Source organism: Capsicum annuum, chromosome 6 (assembly GCF_002878395.1).
Source record: "Capsicum annuum cultivar UCD-10X-F1 chromosome 6, UCD10Xv1.1, whole genome shotgun sequence".
Classification (NCBI taxonomy): domain Eukaryota; kingdom Viridiplantae; phylum Streptophyta; class Magnoliopsida; order Solanales; family Solanaceae; genus Capsicum; species Capsicum annuum.
This window is the reverse complement of record NC_061116.1, coordinates 216,868,484-216,881,638: the sequence shown is the minus strand read 5'-3', so window position 1 is coordinate 216,881,638 and position 13,155 is coordinate 216,868,484.

The window sequence follows — 13,155 nt, the reverse complement described above, 5'->3', positions numbered from 1 at the left end:
TTAATATAAATTTTTAAATAATTTAAGTTGCTAATCATTGTGATTTACAGTATCTTTTATGTAATTTAGTAATTTATGTTACTCGCTTTGTCCCAATTTTAGAATTTAGTGAGTCAATCAAATTTTTTTTACTAATATATTTTTTTAAAATATTTTAAGTTGTTAATCTTTGTGATTTTAGTATCTTTTAATGTAATTTCAAATAATTTATGTTACTTGCTTTATCGCAACTTATGTGACGCTATTAGCATTTCAAAAATCAATCATATTTTTTACTATATGTTTTTAAAATATTATAAGATGTTAATAGTTATGACTTATAATTATTATTTTGCATAATTTTTAAATATATAATATTTTAACAAAATAAAGTAAATAAATTAAAACAAACAAAGTACTAAATTTTTAAAACATGTTAAATTTGAAAACATCATTTGGATCAAAAAATTACTAAATTAAAACAATAAAATGGCAAAACTATCCCGAATTGACGTTACACAAATATAATTTAGATAATCAATCAGATTCTTAATATGTTTTTAAATATTTTAAATTGTTAGCAATTGTAATTTATTAATATTTTTTTATGTAATTTTCAAATAATATATGTTAATCTCCTTATCCAAATTTTTGTGGCATTGATATTCAATTATATTCTTAAAATAATTTAAGTTTTTAATTAATTATTATGATTTATAATATTTTTTCTTCTATTCCAATTTAAGTAGCACTGAAATAAATCCGAGAGTCAACCAAATTTTATGATTGAAGCAGCGAAGTGGAGATGTCCTAAATAACTTATAATACCTAATTAGAAGTGATATAACAAAATTACTATAAAAAAATATTTGTGAAAAAAAATTTAAATGAGTCTCATATAAGATGTCATGTTAATTTAAAACATCAAGAATTAATTTATCATTTTATGACAATTTTATTTTTATTAAATATTGTTAAATTTTTAATACCTAAATGACTTATAATAATTTATTAGGGGTGATATAGTAAAATTACGATTGAAGCAGTCGAAATAGACATGTCATAAATGTCTATTTTACCTTTTTTTATTAAATATTGTTAATTTTCTTATATGTAAATGTCTTACAATAATTAATTAGGGTAATATTGTAAAATCATGGAGCAAACATACTTGTTAATGTTCTTAAATAAGTCTCATATAAGATGTCATATTAATTTAAAACATCAAGAATTGATTCATCATTTATATCTATTTTATTATTTATTAAATATTATTAATTTTTTTAATACCTAGATGACTTATAATAATTAATTTGAGGCGACATAATAAAACTACGACTGAAACAGCTGAAACTGACATGTCATAAATGTCTATTTTACCTTTTTTTTTAATTAAGTATTATTAATTTTCTTATATATAAATGATTTATAGTAATTAATTAGGTATAATATAGTAAAATCACAGAGCAGTTGAAGCAGGTGAAGAAGCAGGTATGTTGACGAAGAGTTGCCTACTTCTTCACTCTTATTACTAGTACTAGATACTGTAGCCCGTGCCAGCAAGGGCTCAACATATGTTATTTACATTATCTCAATTTATGTAGCACAAATAGTATTTGGAGTATCAATCAAATTTTTATTAATATAAATTTTTAAATAATTTAAGTTGCTAATCATTGTGATTTATAGTATCTTTTATGTAATTTAGTAATTTATGTTACTCGCTTTGTCCCAATTTTAGAATTTAGTGAGTCAGTCAAATTTTTTTTACTAATATATTTTTTAAAACATTTTAAGTTGTTAATCCTTGTGATTTTAGTATCTTTTAATGTAATTTCAAATAATTTATGTTACTTGCTTTATCACAACTTATGTGACACTATTAGAATTTCAAAAGTCAATCATATTTTTTACGACTATGTGTTTTAAAAATATTATAACTTGTTAATAGTTATAACTTATAATTATTTTTTTGCATAATTTTTAAATATATAATATTTTATCAAAATAAAGTAAATAAATTAAAATAAATAAAGTACTAAATTTTTAAAACATGTTAAATTCGAAAACATCATTTGGATCAACAAATTACTAAATTAAAACAATAAAATATGAAAATAATAAAATGTCAAAACTATCCCGAATTTACGTTACATAAATATAATTTAGATAATCAATCAGATTCTTAATATGTTTTTAAATATTTTAAATTATTAATATTATAATTTATAATAATTTTTTATGTAATTTTCAAATAATATATGTTACTCTCCTTATCCAAATTTTTGTGGCATTGATATTCAATTATATTCTTAAAATAATTTAAGTTTTTAATTATTATGATTTAAATACTTTTTCTTCTATTCCAATTTAAGTAGCACTGAAATAAATTCGAGAGTCAACCAAATTTTATGATTGAAGCAGCGAAGTGGATATGTCCTAAATGACTTATAATACCTAATTAAAAATGATATAGCTAAATTACTATGAGAAAATATTTGTGAAAAAAATTTAAATGAGTCTCATAAAAGATGTTATATTAATTTAAAACATTAAGAATTAATTTATCATTTTATGACAATTTTATTTTTATTAAATATTATTAAATTTTTTATACCTAAATGACTTATAATAATTAATTAGGGGTGTTATAGTAAAATTACGGTTGAAGCAACTGAAGTAGACATGTTATAAATGTCTATTTTACCTTTTTTTATTAAATATTATTAATTTTGTTATATGTAAATGTCTTACAATAATTAGGGGTAATATAGTAAAATCATGGAGCAAACATAGTTGTGAATTTTTTTAAATAAGTCTCATATAAGATGTCCTGTTAATTTAAAACATCAACAATTGATTTATCATTTATATCTATTTTATTATTTATTAAATATTATTAATTTTTTTAATACCTAGATGACTTATAATAATTAATTTGAGGCGATATAATAAAACTACGACTGAAACAGCCGAAACTGACATGTCATAAATGTCTATTTTACCTTTTTTTTAATTAAGTATTATTAATTTTCTTATATATAAATGATTTAAAATAATTAATTAGGTATAATATAGTAAAATCACGGAGCAACTAAAGCAGGTGAAGAAACAAGCATGTTGACGAAAAGTTGTCTGCTTCTTCACTCTTATTAATATGTATAGATATAGATATAGATATTTACTTGCTACTTATATTTCTTAAACAAATTCTGACCATTTCCATCCTATATATGTGCCGACCATTCACCGCATTCTCTGTATACATACGAGAGGAGCATGACCCGTGTCAACACGGACTTAACCTTAAGATATTTATTTGTCTTTTCAATCTTGACATATTTAAATAATTTTTTTAATAAAAGGATTGCATATGTTTTCTAGGATTTATCCAGAATCTAGCATGAGTTCTACATATGTTATTTTAATACGTATTTAGATAATTTAAGTTGTTAATTATTTTAATTTATAATATTTTTTATGTAATTTTCAAATTAATATACGTTATTTTTCTTGTCCAAATTATTGTGGCATTGATAGTCAATTATATTTTAAAAATAATTTAAGTTTTTAATTATTGTGATTTATACTACTTTTCTTCTATTCCAATTTCAGTGACACTAATATAATTTCAAGAGTCGACCAAATATTTTATATCTTTTAAATTTTTTAAGTTGTTAATTATTGAGATTCTAGTATTTTTTCATGTAATTTTTTTGAAATATATAACATATTAAATTATTTTTAGATATTTTAAGTTGTTAACAATTGTAATTTATAATACTTTTTATGTAATTTTTGAATAATATATGCTACTCTCCTTGTCTATAATTTTGTGTCGACGGCAGCCAATTATATTTTTTAAATAATTTAAATTTTTTATCATTGTGATTTATAATATTTTTTCTATCTCAACGTATGTGGCACAATGCTCAAATGACCATAATAATTAATTAGGGGTGATATAGTAAAATCACGACTGAAGCAGCTGAAGTAGAAATCAGTCAATTTTTACAATTTTTTTTGTTAATTATTGTTAGTTAGAGTACTTTTTATTTCATTTTCAAATAATATATGTTGTTTTATATCTTCTTCTGTCCCGTCCCAATTTATGTGACACTAATATAATTTTGATAGTCAATCAAATATTTAATGTTGACATATCATTTTGTTATTCTTATTTTTCTAATACATAAATGACTTATAATAAGGAGTGATATAGTAAAATCATCATTCGAAAGACAAAAATTTAATTTAAAACATTAAGAGTTAATTTCGTATTTTATGTCTATTTTTATTTTTTATTAAATATTATTTATTTTTTTAATACCTAGATGACTCATGATAATTAATTAATAGCGATTAATTAAGTTATTACTATAAAAATTAATATAATTTTATCATATCCAAAAGTAATCATCGATAATTCACCGGAATAGTATATTAATTAAATACGGGATGCTATATTTGCATATGCAAAATATGATATTATTAAAAATTATTGGATAGTGCATTATATTTATCTTTCACAATAATAAAATTTTACTATATATTTTTTTTTATTTCTTTTTAACTTGATACATATTGACCCAACACAAATTCTAAGAAAATATTCATTAGAAATTTATTTTATTAAATTAAATTTATTAATTTTTTAATTTAAAAATTTAAAGTTAAGTTTAAATATTAGTATTTCTATATAAGGAATAAGTAATTTTAAAATTTAAATTTACTAAAATAAATAAATAAATAAAAAGATTATTGTTTATATAGAATTTAATTAAAATAATAAAATTGATTTACTTTAAATGTTTAGTTGTAATTAATTAAGATACTTTTTTATTTTGTCATAATTTATGTTACACCGATAAAATTTTGAGAGTTGAATAGAACTTTTATCTATTTTTAAAAAAGTATTTTAACTTGTTAATTATTGTGATTTATAATAATTTTTACTTAATTATTAAATAATATATTTACTCCTTGTGTCCTAATTTATGTGGTTTCGATACAATTTTGAGAGTCAACTAAAATTTTTATATATCTTTTAAATATTTTAAGTTGTTAATTATTATGATTTGTAGTACTTTTTCTTTTATCTCAATTTATGTGGTATTGCTAAAATAATGAGAGTCAATAAAATTTTAATATGTGATACGAGTGTGATCACGTAGATGGACTCTTGTGGGTGTGTATTGAAGTCGTCCAAGTGTGTGTGCAAGAGAAGCGTAATTAAGGGCCCAAATACACATAAAAAACAGCCCACTACAAACACTAAAGGGGCGGCCCATTCTTGAAGGGCCATTTTGTACATTTTACATTCTTTTAATACACTATAAATAGAACCTCTTAGGGTTTTAGTCTTAGACTTTGCTGAATATGGATGTTGTATAACACTTAGAAACATTTCCTCTCTAAGGATAGAAGACCACAAATCTGAAACTTATAACTAGGGAAATCAACTTGAGTGTGGAATCACTCGTGTTGGATTCAAACTTGGAAACGTTGGATGCTTGGGAGATCGAGGTCACTCTTGTACCAACGTAAGAGATAGGTTTGTGTTGTGTGTAGTATTAAAGGTCCAAGAGTGTAACAAGTCTTGGGTTGTTAATATTATTCCCTCATTTGATCTATCTACCTATCTTTATGTTATTGCACTTTGTAGATTCATAGTGAACTTTTTTGTGACTTGTTGAATTCGAATTTTGTAACCATTGTGTTCATCTTGTTCATCTTATATTGTGGCTGTTTTGGTGTTGAAAACACACCTCTTTATCTTGTTATTGTGTTGTTGATAGCGAATTCGAGAGTGGTCTTCAAAAGGGTCCTCAAATCCTTAAAATTAGTGGACTGTTTCGAAGTTGTTTTGTGTTTCCCTTGTCTTCCCGTATCATTTGGTATCAAAGCATGGCTTGATATTGTTCCTACAAGATCAATCTTGGGCTTTCTTGTTAGAAAATTCTTTAAAAAAAAGTGTTAAAAACTGAAAATTCTAGAAAAATAGCAATCTGTCCGTGTTTTTGTTCTTGGCCAAAATTGTGTTCTTATTGTGTCTTGGCCGAGATTTGTTTGTTGTGTGACTAAATCTAGTAGTTTTCTTGTTTGTTTTGTTGTTTCTAGAGTTAGTTTTCTTGTCCACTAACACTTTGAGTCTAGATCTAAACTTGAGCTTGAACTTATTGAAAGTTGTTGTTGTGAACATAAGCTTAGCCCATTGTTGTTGGCGATTGTTGTGGTGGACTGTTTTGGCCGTGTGGTTTCTCCTTGATGTTCTAAACTTGACCACGTGATATTGTTGTTACTTGGTGGCTTGAGAACCATTTTGTGGAAGTTTTAGTTGTCTTAGCCAAGTGTTGGAGATATTGTCATTGTGGATTGGAGTTGGCCGTTGGAATTGTTGTTGTTCTTAAAGATTGTTATTATTGTTCTTGGTGTGGTTGTTGTTGTTCTTGAAGTTCTTCACCTTTCTTCATATATTGTTAGAACCTCAAGTGAATGTTAGATCCTAAAAGGTGAAGGAAAAAGGTGTATGCATGTACTTGTTAGTCTTGAAAGACCCCCAACCACCAAAAGACTTTATATTACTTCTCAACCATTTTTTCATGATTTAAGGACCCATGTTTTAAGGAGAAGTACAAGAAAAAAAAGAGTCAAGTCTTGAAAATTGAAAAAGACCCCAAGACTTATTTCCCCTCCCAAAACAAATTCCACCAATCTAAATTAATTTTTGACCAAGACTTGAACCTTTGAGAATAACCACTTGATAAAACCGAACTAATACGTGGCTACCACATCATCACCGCTACTGTTCACGCAATATTTTCGAGCTTAAATTTTAGATTTCTTAGTTTTATTTTATTGTCTCTTAGTTCGTTTGTTGGTTCAAACATTAATTGACAACCTAGTAATCTCTTACTAGCTTGTAAGTTAGTTTTGTGTCCGTTTGTTCGTGTTTACGTTTTTTGTGTACTTTTATTTTTTTGAATTCGTTGTTAGTTCTTGACTCAAGTCCTACAAGATTTTGTTTGAGTTTTAAATAAAAATCCATTCCAGGACAAGAGTAGACTCGACACTCAATCACTCACGAAGTACAAGCCGACTTTCAACACTTGTGAAACCAAGTGTGAGGTAAAACCGAGAGTGAGAGTGTGGTGAGACATTTTTGATCTAACAAGTTTGTTTGTTTTCTTTGTTTGTTGTGTCTTTTTGTTAGGTACAATGGCTGCCCATAATTTCAATGTCACATGTGATCGTATCAATGACAATATTGAAGATATGAAACGGCACACTGAAATTATACGCCAATTACTACCCAAACTCTACCCACAAAATCCAATTGTCCAAGCACCTTGCATTGAGAGCTTCCCGGAGGAATTCGCTGCCCAACTTGAGTAAAACTTGCCCACCACTTGAGGATATGTGTGATGTGATTAATGAATCTCAAGTGAGTGAAGAATTTAAAGATGTTGGCCAAGGAAAAAGGGGTGAACCTATGAGCCTATGTTGTTGTAAAGATGCCAATGTTTGTTTGGCTCATAGGGTTAATCATGTGCTTGACATATCTTTGAAACTTGATAATGATTCCTTAGAGAGTGAAAGTTCCAAATCTATCCGCGGGTTAGATCATTCACTCCTTAGGCACAATGTCTTGTTTGAAGATAGTTTATTTACTCCTAATGAACCTAGTGGTGCAAGTGATGTTGACGACATGGCTTGTCTTGGAAGCTATAGCCTATATGCTAACCCACTATGGTGTGATAATATTCCTCCTCAAGATGGAAATCTCTTCTTGGAAGATGAGAGTACTCTTAAGGGTAGGGAATGTGTAGTCTTGAAAAGGAATAGTCAATCGGGTGAAGATGACCATGATTTGCTTGATTACTTGGGAAACTCGAAATGTGATTGTTCTTGTGAAAATGTTTTTGTGAATGATTCATTTGCTGCCCATGGTGATTTATATCTATGTGGGGATTATTCTCTTGAAATAAAAGGTGGTGCATGCTTAGAAATTCTATCTACTTCTTCTTTATGTGTTCCCTATGTTGAGCATACTAGTGGTGATGGACTTGAAGCTAGTGAGTACAAACATAAGGAAACCATAGCTGAAGTTAGCTTGTGTGACACCTTTCTCTACCCTCTTTGTGCTCATGATATTTCCACTAGTGATCTAGAGGGTATGCCTATTTTTTAGGGCGGCACCTTAGGAGAAACTAAGTATGGCCGAAAACCATGGCCATGGCTACTTTGCCCGTTTGATCCCGGTACCATCTTAGGGTGGGAAAGGATGACTCCAGGCCTACTTTCCTTTTATCTTGATGCTTTCCCGAGCCACTTCCTTTGTAGCATTTGTACTAACATTTTCATGATTAAAACAAAGGACCCGTGGTTGTACTTTAAATTTTTTCCGCCTCGGCATGGCATGTTGATGTGTTATTTTTGCTAACACTAACCCCTCATGTCATGAGGATGTGTGCTTGTTTGTCTTCTCTTGATTTTGCAAAATACGAATTCGAGGTTGAATCCTTTTCAAGAAAGGGAGGATGATACGAGTGCGATCACGTAGATGGACTCTTATGGGTGTGTATTGAAGTCGTCCAAGTGTGTGTGCAAGAGAAGCATAATTAAGGGCCCAAATACACACCAAAAACAACCCACTACAAACACTAAAGGGCGGCCCACTCTTGAAGGGCCATTTTGGACATTTTACATTCTATCTTTTAATACACTATAGATAGAACCTCTTAGGGTTTTAGTCTTAGACTTTGCTAATAGACTTTGCTGAATATGAATGTTGTATAACACTTAGAGACATTTCCTCTCTAAGGATAGAAGACCACAAATCTGAAACTTATAACTAGGGAAATCAACTTGAGTGTGGAATCACTCGTGCTGAATTATTGAAGGAAACAGAAATGGTTTATGGGTATAATAATTATTCGGGTGGGATCCAAATACCATGTCGGATATCCAAATTCGAGAAAACTCAATCAAGAACCGCCGCCACGGGTGGGGTGGTGATAAGCAACTTTAGCAATGGACTAAAGGGGTAGGTTGGAAACAATGGATAATGGGCCCTATCATAAAGATCGAAACGAGTAGCTCTAGATCAAGATATCTTTTTTTGACATTGCGAAAATCAATTCAAATAATATTTTTAGTTAAGAAAAATATAAAGAAGAAAGATGATCTAAACAAGATATATAAAAAATACCTTTAGCATTTTAAGTATCGATCTTTTGCTGATCAGTTAGCCTGAGAAAAAATTGGACTTCAGTTGCTTGTACGTGTATATTAAAATACTTGTAGTTGATTAGATATTAATTGAAAAAATAGTTAGAGAAAGAGTGAGCTGGCACTAGGAAGTTATAGTTGAGTCGGTTAACTGCAGCTTAAGCTGACAACTGGCATAACAAGTTGAGCAATATATGTGAAGATCAAGGCAGTTAGAATGAATTGAAGATAGTTTCCTTCCTTCTCTTTTCCAAATACACTAACTGCTATTACATTGTAACTTCAAGATAGAAATCTGACAATGTCCGCATATTATTTTCCAAAGAGCTTCTTCTATGACTATAGATTAGGATAAATTATTAAAATTAAGCTAATTCATTGATTAGTATCTTTTTATTTAGTTCTATAATCACAAGCCACAATCCAAGCAATGAATTTCATAACTTGCGAGAAAATTAAATTGTTGACCAGATTGCAAAGGCCAAAGAGATAATAACTCAGATGGTCACTTAATTTGTGACTTTTATTCTAAAAAGTTACTTAACTTTGATCTTTGTTTCAAAAGTCACTCAACTTTCACATTTTTACTCAGAAAGTCACTTAAACTATTTAATCATTTTTTTTAAATAACATTTGCTTATGTGAAATTATTATTTAAATGCAAAGTTGAGAAAAATAAAAAATTATCTCTTAATGATCATTTTATTCCTATTCCCATAAATTTAGTATCTCCCCCCCTCTTTCTAATTTTTTTTTTCTTCTTCTCGCATATTGTAATTGATTTAACATTAAATATGTTTAATAAAATATCAAAGGATCACATTAAAATTTAACAATAACCAAAGAATTAAAATTATAATTATTTTTCTCTACCTTTTCAATTCTTGTTTCAACTTCTTTTTTTTCCATCTGATATTGATGTTCATATTGAAATCTAATTAAATTTAAATTTGCACATTATATAGCTTATTATAAATGCGACGCTCTTAACGATACCCCCCTCCCGCCTTTTTGTTTTCACTCTAAAGATGCCTTTTTTATAAATATTTGTACTATATGTATGAAAAAAATATTTTACTATATGTATATGTATGATGAATTAGGGATTTTATATCCATAACTAAATGTTATGAGTAATATACCTATGGGTCAAGACAGACACTCAAACTTGTTTCGAAAATTCAGTCAGACCCCTCAACTATGATCTGTACCTATCAGACCCCTAAAGCCCCCGAATTTTGATCCAATTGAGCTTTTTTTTTCCTATCAGCTAAAAGCTCAAAGTGTGTGTTGCACACACGCGATGATGTGGCAAAACGAGCTAATTGAAAGCTGACACGTGGAATTGTGGGTCCAATAATTATTAAAAATTAATTATAATTTAAAAAAAATATATAAAAATGGCATTGAGGAAATTATTAAAAAATAATTCTAAAATTATTTAAAAAATAAAAATAAAAAACTAATTATTAAAAAGAAATTATAATTTTTTTCAAAAAAGGAAATAAAAAATGGCAATGAAGATCCAAATTATTAAAAAATAATTATGAAATTATTTATAAAATAAAAAACTGATCATTAAAAAGAAATTATAATTTTTTAAAAAATAAAAATAAAAAATTGCATTGAGGATCCAAATTATTAAAAAAAAATTATAAACTTATTTAAAAATAAAAATAAAAAACTGATTATTAAAAAGAAATTATAATTTTTTTTAAAAAATGAAAGTAAAAAACTCCCCCACCATCCCCCTCCCCCAGCGTTCATCTTCTTCCCCTACCCCCCACCCCCACCCCCGACGTTCCTCTTCTCCATTAAACTTTTCTGTGAACCTCAAAAACACACACACACAAAATTTTTGTTTAAATCTATTTCAAGAATTCAAAAGGAGGTCTAGAATAAAGCCATCTTTATTGAAATTTTTCATAAAATGGTGATATTAATGGAGAAAAAAGTAATCTTTCTTGTAATTTTTCAACAAAAAAGTATTTTTTATTGTAAAAATTTTCAAAGAATGAAAAAAAAGTGACGTTTATTGTAATTTTTCAAGAAATGGTGATACTAGTGGAGGAAAAAAAAGTGAATTTTGTTGGAAATTTTCAAGAAATGAAAATAATTATGGTGGATTGAAAAGAATTTGTTCATATGAAGACGCAGGGGTGGGGTAGGGTTGAAACGATAAAGACGTTGGGTGGGGTTGAAGACGCAGGGGGTGGGGTGGGGTGCTGTGAAGAAGATGGCATAGGGGGTGGGGTGCTTTTTTTAAAAAAGAATGAAGAAATTATAATAATTAAAAATTATATTAATAAATAATTTAAATATAAATTTTTTAATTAATATTTTTTGGGCCCCTCAATGCCACTTGTCACATTTCAATTCGTAATTTAGTAAAAAAAAAAATCTCACGCGCCTACAGGAAGTGCATTGCACGCGCAGTGTCATGTAGGTAAAAAATGCCCAATTATCAAAATTCGGGGGGGGGGGGGGGGCTGATAGGTACAGGTCATAGTTGAGGGATCTAAGTGAATTTTCGAAACAAGTTTGAGTGTCTATCAATGACTTTGGCCTATAACTATGTTATAGGGATTCAATATATGTAAGTAATAACTACGTACACGTGACTTTTAGTAATAAATGAGCTAAATTACGTATTATTTAGTTATATTTCATTGTATTAATATAGTTTATATTAACAATTTTTTATCCTTCTATTATTGTTAAATTTAATTTGATCTTTTAATATTTTATTAGGCATATTTAATATTGAATTAATTACAATATGTGGGAAGGAGAAGAAAATTGAGAAAGAAAAGTTAATTTATGAAAATAAGGATAAAAGGGTTATTAAGAGATATTTTTTTATTTTTTTGAATTTTGCATTTGAATAATCATTCCATATAAGCAAATTTATTTAAAAAAATGATTAAATAGTTTGAATGACTTTCTGAGTAAAAATATGAAATTTGAGTGACTTTTAAAGTAAAGATCAAAGTTGAGTAACTTTCTAAGATAAAAATCTAAAGTTGAGTGACCATTTGAGTTATTAATTCGATTGCAAATTGAACAAGTTGGTGGTTAATCTAAGTTTGTTACTCTAATCATTATAGAATTTGCAGGTACTTAGCCGTTTTTTCGATAGAAAAGGACCTTATTGGGATTTAGGTGGTACAACAACTCACGTTAGGTTGATTAAAAAAGTGTTCTATCTTTTTTTTTTTATTGTTCGGCTCGATAAAAGTGCTTTAGGTCCCCAGAAAAATGAAATATTTGAAATTACTAAATTAACCCCATAATTTCGTATGGAGTAATTCATTTTCTCTTTCTTCGACTTATATAAAGGCACCAAAATTTTGTAATGATGAACTATTAATTTTATTTCACTAAAATAATATTGAAGCTTGTAAAAAAAAGTTCAAATTTTGTATAAAAGAAAAAAATAAAATTATTTATAAACATTTTAGAACTTCCAATTAAATAACTTAAATCTTTATATAATAAATAAATTTTTTATAATAAAATCTAAAGTAATGTATTACAAACACATCATTAACATCTTATTAACTAGAATTATTCTTTAGTTTTATATTACTATTCACTTTACAAATTCGAACAAGTACAAGAGTCCAAGGAATCATTTTGCTGAGAAAAATAAAAAAATATTTTTTAATCATGCAAATCTATTTTGAATTTGAAAATTCATTTAAAAAGACTTATTATTTTATTATTTTTAGAAGTACAATCTTCAATTAATTGGGTAAATTGTGATTTAAGAAAGTTAATTTTTTTTTTAAACTCAAATTTCACCTAAAAATAAGGAAACTAATTATTAGCTTAAATTTGCTACTTGTCAATTTTTACTTATATCAATTTTTACTTAAAACAAAAAAAAAAACAAAAGATTTTCATCGGAAAGATATAGAAATAAAGCGGAGTGGAACAAAGTTT